Source organism: Oncorhynchus clarkii, chromosome 7, assembly GCF_045791955.1.
Source record: "Oncorhynchus clarkii lewisi isolate Uvic-CL-2024 chromosome 7, UVic_Ocla_1.0, whole genome shotgun sequence".
Taxonomy (NCBI): Eukaryota; Metazoa; Chordata; class Actinopteri; order Salmoniformes; family Salmonidae; genus Oncorhynchus; species Oncorhynchus clarkii.
The window spans coordinates 61,818,696-61,828,481 of NC_092153.1; the positions used below are offsets into that span (position 1 = coordinate 61,818,696).

The window sequence follows — 9,786 nt, forward strand, 5'->3', positions numbered from 1 at the left end:
CTAATCATCATCTTGCTCATCGTCAATCAAGACCCTCTGTCGTCTGCCCTTGGCAGGGGCGGAGTGACTGAGTCACTGCGTCCCTGTCAGCCCCGAGTTCCAGAGTGAGGGAGTCCACTGTCAGGAGAGGAGACAGCAATGTTAGCAAAACATGTCGTACTAATCATTTTGTAGCCTGGATGCCAGTCCGTTTCTTCTTTAACAAACACCAGTCATTGTCATTCTTGCCAAAGGCAAATGAGTTTGTGGGTAAAACTAACAGGACTAGATTATGATTAGGTTAAAGCACAGTATCTCCATCCTCGTCGCTGTCCAACAACAGCACTCTGCTTCTCTTGCTGGAGGTCTTCTTATTCTCTGAAGATCTGTGATGGTCAAGGAGAGGAGAAAACAGTCAGAAAATACAGTGCCTTGCGAAAGTATTCGGCCCCCTTGAACTTTGCGACCTTTTGCCACATTTCAGGCTTCAAACATAAAGATATAAAACTGTATTTTTTTGTGAAGAATCAACAACAAGTGGGACACAATCATGAAGTGGAACGACATTTATTGGATATTTCAAACTTTTTTAACAAATCAAAAACTGAAAAATTGGGCGTGCAAAATTATTCAGCCCCCTTAAGCCCCACTGAAAGTAAAGGGGCTGAATAATTTTGCACACCCAATTTTTCAGTTTTTGATTTGTTAAAAAAGTTTGAAATATCCAATAAATGTCGTTCCACTTCATGATTGTGTCCCACTTGTTGTTGATTCTTCACAAAAAAATACAGTTGTATATCTTTATGTTTGAAGTCTGAAATGTGGCAAAAGGTCGCAAAGTTCAAGGGGGCCGAATACTTTCGCAAGGCACCACTGTAAACAGGCAGCGCTATGATATTGCATAAGAAATACACTGTGTACAGAATGGAGAACTCTCACCTCTGAGGTGCACTGTCTGAATCTATATCCTCAACAGGTGTGAAATCTGAAGAGAAAGAATTGGCTTGTCAGATATAAGTGGATGTTTGCGTATATACAGTAGTTAATCATTCAGATTTTTGGTAACAAAACAGCATCAGTAAAAAACCTTACATTTGTGAAGAGTTTGATGGACTTATTACATCCCCTAATAAAGTTATGGTTAACTAAGCAACAACCTTGGATCAATTCTATGAGATCTCCACAATTCAGAGTTATCTATGGAGTATGAGATAATGGCTATTCATTAGTGCACTACTTTTGAACACAGCCTATAGGGTTCTGGTCAAAGGTAGTGCACTATATAGTGAATTGGGTGCCATTTCAGACACATCCAATGTCTTTAATCTGCTGACCTTAGCCATCTGCCTCAGCAGAACACACTTGTCTCTTGTGGGCCAGCAGCAGGCCTCAGAGGGCCTGGGCTCTCTGCTCATGGGAGTCTGCCGCCACCTGCGTCTGCTCCTGGAAGAGGCTCAATGGGGATGGCCGCTCCGTCCTCTCTCCCCCTGTTGTTGGGGATCCCCTTAACTGGGAAGGGTTCATCTTGGCTGGGATCCTCCAGAACGACTCCTAATCGATCATTAGACACACATTACCTATACAGTAGTCTATGGGAAAGCCTGCCAAAGTTTTGAAAAATCACTTCAACGCCTTCAATGCAACATTTTCAAAGTTGAGTGCCTCATATAAGCTGTATCTTGCCTTAAAGTTGGAATCCTTAATTGTGAAACTGCCACGTCCGTTTGTGATAATACAACAACAAAGTGACTGCAAGGAATGCTGTTTGTTCTCTCGGACATCAATGAACGCACGCGGAATAGAACAGCAGAATATGTACTGCAATTTTTGGGTGTGCATTGCGACACTCAGCTCCGCTCAACAACAAAAAAATTATAATGGCCATGGAGCCGACAGTGTCAGTTTCCCCTATTGCGGATTCCATCTTTTAACTAAGTAAATACTTTTGGGACTTAGTCCTGCAATTTAATGTGGGTAAGACAAAAATATATATATATATATATATTTTTTTTTATATAGCCAGTTGCCGCCTAAATCCCACCTGCTCATCGGCTGGTACTCAAACCCCTATTTGTGCTTGGACCCCTATTTTCCGTAGTAACCTCTGGAAGCTCCTTTTCTCCATTGCGTCCTCATTCTCCTCTGTCAGAGGGACAGGTGGTACAGGCTGAGACAAGCCTGATGATGAAAATAAAACATTAACTGCCACAATAAATCACAAATGTCCTCAACCACACTTCAAAGATGCAGCAATTCACAATGATAAAGGAATACATACTAAGTGTCCCCCTCCCCCAGTACTTTTTGTCATTTTTTACGTGAATTTCCACTCACCTTCTTCCTTGCGGACATCTGCTGTTCTGTTCAGGCAGTTCTGTAGCCACAACAGGGGTCCTGACATACCTGTAACAAAATATTACAGCTTTAGGGACCATGTTTTGTAGCCTTCATGCCAATGGGAATTCTTCTTTGATGTTGTGTAATGTTAAAATGAAAAGAACATACTGATACCTAGATGGGGTAGTCTGTAAAAATATGAACATGAATGCCCTGCTCTTACCTTCCTGCCCTAGAGTGTACACCATGGTCCCCAAGCTGGCATTCTCCTCAACCGTGCTCTCCCGCTCTGCTACCCTGCTTTTCCTCCGTCTGGCTGCCTGAGCATGCCTCTCCTGCTCCTCCCCCTTGCTCTCCCGGAATGCATCATCATTATCTCAGCCCATGGATGGGCTCTTCTGTTAGACTGCCATGAGGTCAGCCAGGAACTGTTCTTCAGTTGAACAGATTACACACAAATACTTTGACTTTCATCAGTCATAATAGTAGTGCTACTTTTATGACATTTCTAGACTGCCAACCTATTCTATACTGGACACCCAATACAATAAGAGTCAACAAATGCTAAATAAATTCCCCTCACCATTCCAATCCTAGAGCTCTTCTCCGGAGCGTTAGGGTTGCAGCATCTTCTTCTTGTGGAGTTCCCATCGGTCGTGGACTAGGCCCATGCTGAGCAGCTTTTCCACCAGTTGTCCTTTCAATACTCTAACTAGTACTGACATGTAAACAGTATGTTACATCCACAGACATTAATATACAATCTCAAATGGTTAAAGCTAGCAGGTTACAGGATGTAGCCTAGACATGATGGCCACCAGAGACACTGACTGACCTCAGTTTCTTCAGGTCTTTGACACCATTCACCAGCCCCATCGCCACCAACTGGGCCACCACTTGCTGACGCTGATGGGTGGTGTTGCTAAGCAGCGGCAGCAGAGTCTCCACAATGTGTGGCACTGTGAAAGTCAAAAGTTCAAGGACAGATTATGGGACAAGCATATTGAATGGAATGGTTACCATAAAACACCAGTTAAATTAAATGATTGGTGATAAAAGGTCAGGAAATTAAAAATGAGTGGTGCCGTTTGTTTACCTTCAGAGTCACGGTGCTCCATGTAGTGTTCACAGCGCCTCCATTTTGCTTTCTTCTTGGACCCCTTTCTGAAACAAACATGAGAACAATAAATTACTTTTAAAAATGGAAACCTTGAAAAGCGCATAGTAAATGCGACACACTTATTTCATTGACACCCAGGAACATACACACACCCTCCTCCAGGCTTGCTGTAGCCTTCTGTCATCTCACGTACAGCTCCCACACGCTTCCAGAAGAGCAGCTCTACGTAGGCCTTGTTTTTGGCCACCAGGGCAAGGAATCGGTTCAGCACAAATGTTACGAATCCCTTTTGGCCCGACAGTCTAGGGGGGATGGTAATGAGACCCGTAACATAACTCATGTAAATTATAATTGTGACAAAGTAAAAGTGTGAACGTAATAACCACGACAACCAAAATAATACCGTCAAACTCAGGGTTTATTTATAAACACACGGTAATGGTGGGAGCAGGAAAAGGGGCTGAGCTGGACCCAAGGAAAGAAACAATAAGTATTCAAAACACCCCTAAGCTAGACTAGCCTACTTTAACAACAGCTAACTAACTAACCAAAAATACAGTGGGTGGTCCGCCCAGTTCTAACTAGTGTGTTTAACAAAGTTTACCTACGGGTAGTGTATGCCCATGGGCGACTTGTCTTGTTTTCCCCTTTTCCCACCAGCAACAAACAAACACCATAACCAAAACAATACTCACAGGTGATGACAAAGTGCTATGGAGGTGCTCAAACAAAAGAGAGGTTAATTAATACACAGAGAGCGAGCGACGAACAGAGATCTACAAACATGGCATTTACAAAGAGATTGAGCTACTGAGCAAACAAATGATGGGGTTTTTAAACCATGGGGAAGGAACTGTGATAGGGTAGGAAACAAGAGGAGGTGTGTCTTCTGATTGATGGGTTGATTGTTGACTGATTGGGGAGTGATGATTTTCACCTGTGAGGGGAGAAGGAGATAAAAGAAACACACACACACACAGGATACACACACAGGATAACTGTATCCGTAACAACAAACTTGGCAAAGGGTACCAGCTCCTGTAGGAGGAAGAGGAAAAAATGAACTTGTAATTGTATAATAGTCCTTGTTCCTTGTATAATAGTCCTTGTATAATAGTCCTTAACCCCCTAGAGTCGATGTCCCCATGTAAATTTAATTAGCATAATAAAAACAATCTTTCTGTTTAAGCTAGAGATCTTTTTTGCATGGGCTCAATCCACTGCATCCGCCAATGGTAGCCTTCCGCATCTGCGGTGGAAGGTGGACGAGCTACTAGTGTCACGTCTGCTCCTGCCATGCCCTCTAGTGCTCATCCTGTGTCTCCTTGACCAGCCGCCACTCCCCCAGTGCTCTCTCCCTCTCTGTGTGTGTGTGTGTGTGTGATTGTGTAGGGGGAGACAGGTGTGCTGGAGTCAGATCAGATCCCCACCAGCTGCAACCTGTTCCATAATCAAGACCTCTACAAATACTCAGTCCTGCCACTTCACACTGCCAGATCATAATCTCTGCTCAGTTAGTCCATGTTTCTAGCCATTTGTTCCCGTTTTCCCTTGCCTGACGAGTTTTTCATCTCCACTACAGTTGAGCCCGCTCTGACTCTGGTCCATGTCTCCAATCTGACTTCTCGTATGCTACTCTGTCCTGGTTTCCCCTCCGGACCTGCTTACCCTGTCCCCAAACCTCACGCTCCAGCCTCAGCCTCTACACCTGGTTTCCGGCAACCCGCCCGAGCTTCCCCTGGCTTGCACTCAATCTTCCCCCCGTGTTTCAATAAATACCTTGGTTACCTCATCCCAGTCTCCTCGTCAGAGTCTGCTCTTGGGTTCACCTGTTCCGCTCCGCGTGACAACAAGCAGTGTTTGTCAGACCTCGAGACAAAAACTTCTGTAGCGCCTGAACAGTTTTGGCTACACACTGATATGACTCTCACAAACACGTACGTGTCGGTTGTTTTGTTCTAGGACGCTCACAAGCATCATCTGAAGGTAACCCGGGAGCCAGTTATAAAAAAGTATATGGAAGCATACTCAGTGTACTAAACATTAGGAACACCTTCCTAATATTGAGTTGTATCCCCTTTTGCCCTCGTCAGGGCATGGACTCTACAAGGTGTCGAAAGCGTTCCACTTAACATCAACGGGGCTGTAGTGGAGCGGGTCGAGAGTTAAGTTCCTTGGTGTCCACATGACCAACGAACTATCATGGCCCAAACATACCAAGACAGTCGTGAAGAGGGCACAATAAAACCTTTTCCCCCTCAGGAGACTGAATAGATTTGGCATGGGCCCCCAGATCCTCAAAAGGATCTACAGCTGCACCATCGAGAGCATCCTGAGCAGTTGCATCACCGCCTGGTATTATCTGACCATAAGGAGCTACAGAGGGTAGTGCCAATGGCCCAGTACATCACTGGGGCCAAGCTTCCTGCCAACCAGGACCTATATAATAGGCAGTGTCAGAGGAAAGCCCAAAAAATTGTCAGAGACTCCAGTCACCCAAGTTATAGACTGTTTTCTCTGCTACCACATGGCAAGCGGTACCGGAGCACCAAATCTAGGACCAAAAGGCTCTACTCGCTGTTTGTTTGTTACCTATGCATAGTCACTTCGCCCCCACCTACGTGTACAGATTACCTCAACTAGCCTGTACCCCTGCACACTGACTCTGTACGGGTGCCCCCTGTATATAGCCTCGTTATTGTTATTCTTATTGTGTTACTTTTTATTTTAGCCTACTTGGTAAATATTTTCTTCTTCTTCTTGAACTGCACTGTTCGTTAAGGGTTTGTAAGTAAGCATTTCACAGTAAAGTCTACACTTGTTGTATTCAGAGCATGTGGCAAATAAGGTTTGATTTGATTTGAGTCTGCAATGTGGCTGCTGTGGCTAAACCAGGCCTCAAACCACAACTGAATTTCTGGGATAAAGTTTTTAAAAATCCAAACATGCCTTCTAGCTGTGCAGGAGGAATGTTGCCTTTGCCAGGAAACCCAGTTAATCTATTTGGATTGAACTGGAACCACAGTGTTGTATTGTTCCTTGTTCTTTTCAATCTTTCAAAATTAGAGTCAGTGTGTGAGTCCCAACAAGCTTTACTTTCTGCCTGAGGTGTGCACTTGTCACTTCCCTTAAATCAAAAAAAAGAACTCCCTCTAGCCCATTCCAACATTAATACAATGATTTTAAATTTGTGAGTAATGAACGAGTAGCACACTTCAGGAAGATGGAGAGATTATTGGGACGCACCCTGTCTTGGGCATCATGAGGCATCATCCAGTGTGATAGGCTTTTTTGGGCCATCACACAAGGTGTTGTGACCCATTCTCCTCACCTTGACCAGGTACATGAGGCGGTTGTAGCAGTTCTCCAGAAAGTCCACACAGAACTCGCGCAGGAAGAGGCGCACGTTTAGGGCTGAGCGGCATATGCCCTCCGTGTCCCTAGTGTGCAGCTTTTGGTTGGGCACACGTCTCAAGGCCTTGCCTTCATCGTGGGTGTAGTTCTTGAACTAGTAAAAAACCCACCTAAGACATATATCAAGGCATTGGTAGGATAACAAGTAACGACAGATTCAACTGCTTGACATTTTAGCATGTTTTTTTCCCATTCCTTAAAATAGCTTTTACCTTTATTGTTTATTTCTGCTTTAAATGCTCCGTGGTAATAAGACTTTGGGGCATGTCTCCAGAATTTGAAACTCATGTGGTGGAGGCCTCGGTGGTAGATCACGTCTTTCCCCCCGAATGACTTGAGTCCCTGAACCACATAGGAGCCTCCAAAGCGAGAGTGTCTAAGGAGAGGAAAAGGCAATACGAAAGCATGCAAATCACAGGGGTTTTAACCTGGCTTCTCTCTAGAACACATATTGTTCTCTCTAACTGCTCTGAGGTCAGCTTGTTTATTAAATCTACCTCTAAAGAGCATGTCTCGCTGACAATAACTGCTCTGAGATCAGTGTAGTTACCTTGTTCCTCTCTGGAGGGCGTCTCTCTGTTTCTCCTGAGCTGAACGAGCCTGACCCACACTCACCAGGAGCTCAGGCCTCTGCAGGGATGTAGAACATAGAATTAGAATCAATAAAAAAAATGTTAAAAAGTTATTCTGTGGGCTGTGTATGGGCAGCCATATTGGGTGAAGCAGAAGCTGGAATGTTTGATTAATTCATTCTCAGGCTTTTTGAACATAATGCATACGATTACATGGACAGGTACCTAGTCCTAGATCAGCTATCCTACTCAGACATGTTATGAATATGGGCCCAGGTGTGTCTCTCTCTGGTCTCACATGGTCTCTGAAACTTGAGGGAGGTGACCAACACACCTGTGCTTCACTGCTGTTCGCTCTGCGCAGAGGCCAGGAACTTGATCAGGTCATTCAGCCCACAGCAGCTTGTCATGCACACTGGCATCATCGTCCACGTTCTACAGCCATACCAGAGGAGAAAGGAGGGAGGAGGCAGAAAAGGATAGAAGATGGGGAGATAGGGAGAGGAAAAGAGGAGAAGCAAGAGAAAGACAGAAGGGAGAGAGGAGTAGGAAAGCATAGTAAAACAATGAGAAAGAGAGAGACAATACAGTGAGTGATTGAGATGATTCAACATGCCAGACATTATTGAGTGTTGTTCTGATGAGCGAGCCATGGTGATGGACCAAGGTTAAAATCCTCAGCATGAACTGCTGCTTGGGAATTTACTGAATGGGGTCACAGCACGACCTAACACAATGAACTCTGACCTTCTCCTCGTAGAGGTCAGCGGGGACAGGCAGTACATTCCTGACCAGCAGCAGAATCCTCTCTTTCAGCAGGTTGTCCTCCTCCTGCCTCTGCTCCCAGTCCTGAGATACGAGAGCGAGAAGAAGCAGATAGAGGGAGAGAGGGAATTTTTTAACACATGGCCAATGCTTCTCACTCTCTTTTTTGGAAAATATTATTTGTGGAGGACGCCATTCTGTGGTGTTGGTCTGAAAGTGCAACACTCACTAGTTGCAGCAGATTGTACAGGGTTTAACTCAGAACTCCAAACACCTTCTCATTGGCAAAGGTCTGAGGATGGAGAGATGGGGAGAACAGTCAATCATACTGCTCACACCATAGTCCTCCATTCTTCCCCACTAGGGTGGGCTCAAATAGTGGCACCCCTCCTACCTCCTTGTAAACCTGTAAATAGGACACCACTTGCAGGAAGTGATGTCTGACAGTCGGGTCATCTGGGACTTTAGCAGAGCAGGTTGGGTAAGGTTGACCATGAGCCTGTGGGGGAAACAGAGATGGCATTAGAACCACACTCCAACCAAAACAACTCCACAGGATCCAATATCCATCCAGGTTTCTTACAACTTGTTTGGGGATTAACGACATCTAAACAAGTTAAACCCTCCATTTTCTAGCCATTTAACACTTACAGATCTTTTAGATATAGCAGTGTTAACAGCAACTATGGTTAGTCCATGGCAGGTCCTCTCATGCTAGACCAGTGTCCCTGCAGGCCTGTACTGAGGCTGTGTAATGTACCTGATGCAAGCATCAAACAGGGCCTTGTCCTGGCTGTGCTGGGTGATGATGGGCAGCAGGTCATTCTGGAAGATCTAGCCCGCCCCCAGCTGCTGACTGGTGTCCCGCGTGTCATCCTCATGCTGCAGGTACCGGATCAGGTCCTTCACACACTCTACAGGGGACACGCACACAGGGTCAGAGGTTACCCATGCAGTGTGCATAAAAGCCCTATACAGGATTTACATTATTTATTTAGAGCAGTTAGGCCTAGCTCAGATTAATACAAGTAATTTAAGTTGATTTGACAGTAAATATACTGTAAATCTTCCCTAAAAACAGTACTTCGATTCAAGTCAGGGTCCTAGTACACATTACTACCTTCAGCACTGTGTTTATAGCCCAGCAAGTGTTGTTAGCCAGTGTGTGTAGCAGCTCACCTAGACAGTCGGGTTCTTTGTGGTCCCTCCAGCTACCCCAGGCCACTGCACGTTGCCAAAAGCTCACAGTTCATCATGTCCAAGTCCATATATCACTGGCCTGCCAAGGGGAGAGGCGATGCTCAATCTGACAGACAGCAACCAGGAAATGGAGAAAGAGACACTTATAATGAGGTGGGGAAGAAGTCTTAACATAGTTCTGTAAAGATTAGAAGTCCAACACTAATATAAATAAACTATAGGTGAATATAGTATACAAAATAAAACAATACTGAATGCGAGAAATTATAGGCTTACTGGTTAATAATTACCTGGAATTCAACAGCAGGGCTGAGGTCTTCAGACACCAGCTCATAGGCCGTTCAAACCTGTGGGAGACAAAGAGAGTGAGACGTTGTTACATGGCCTTTACCAGTCTAT

General features: G+C 44.9%; 1 pseudogene; it reads right to left on the reverse strand.

Moving 5' to 3' along the window:
- LOC139412649 (protein timeless homolog) lies at positions 1 to 9,455 on the reverse strand (annotated as a pseudogene).
- Positions 9,456 to 9,786: the final 331 nt, after the last annotated feature.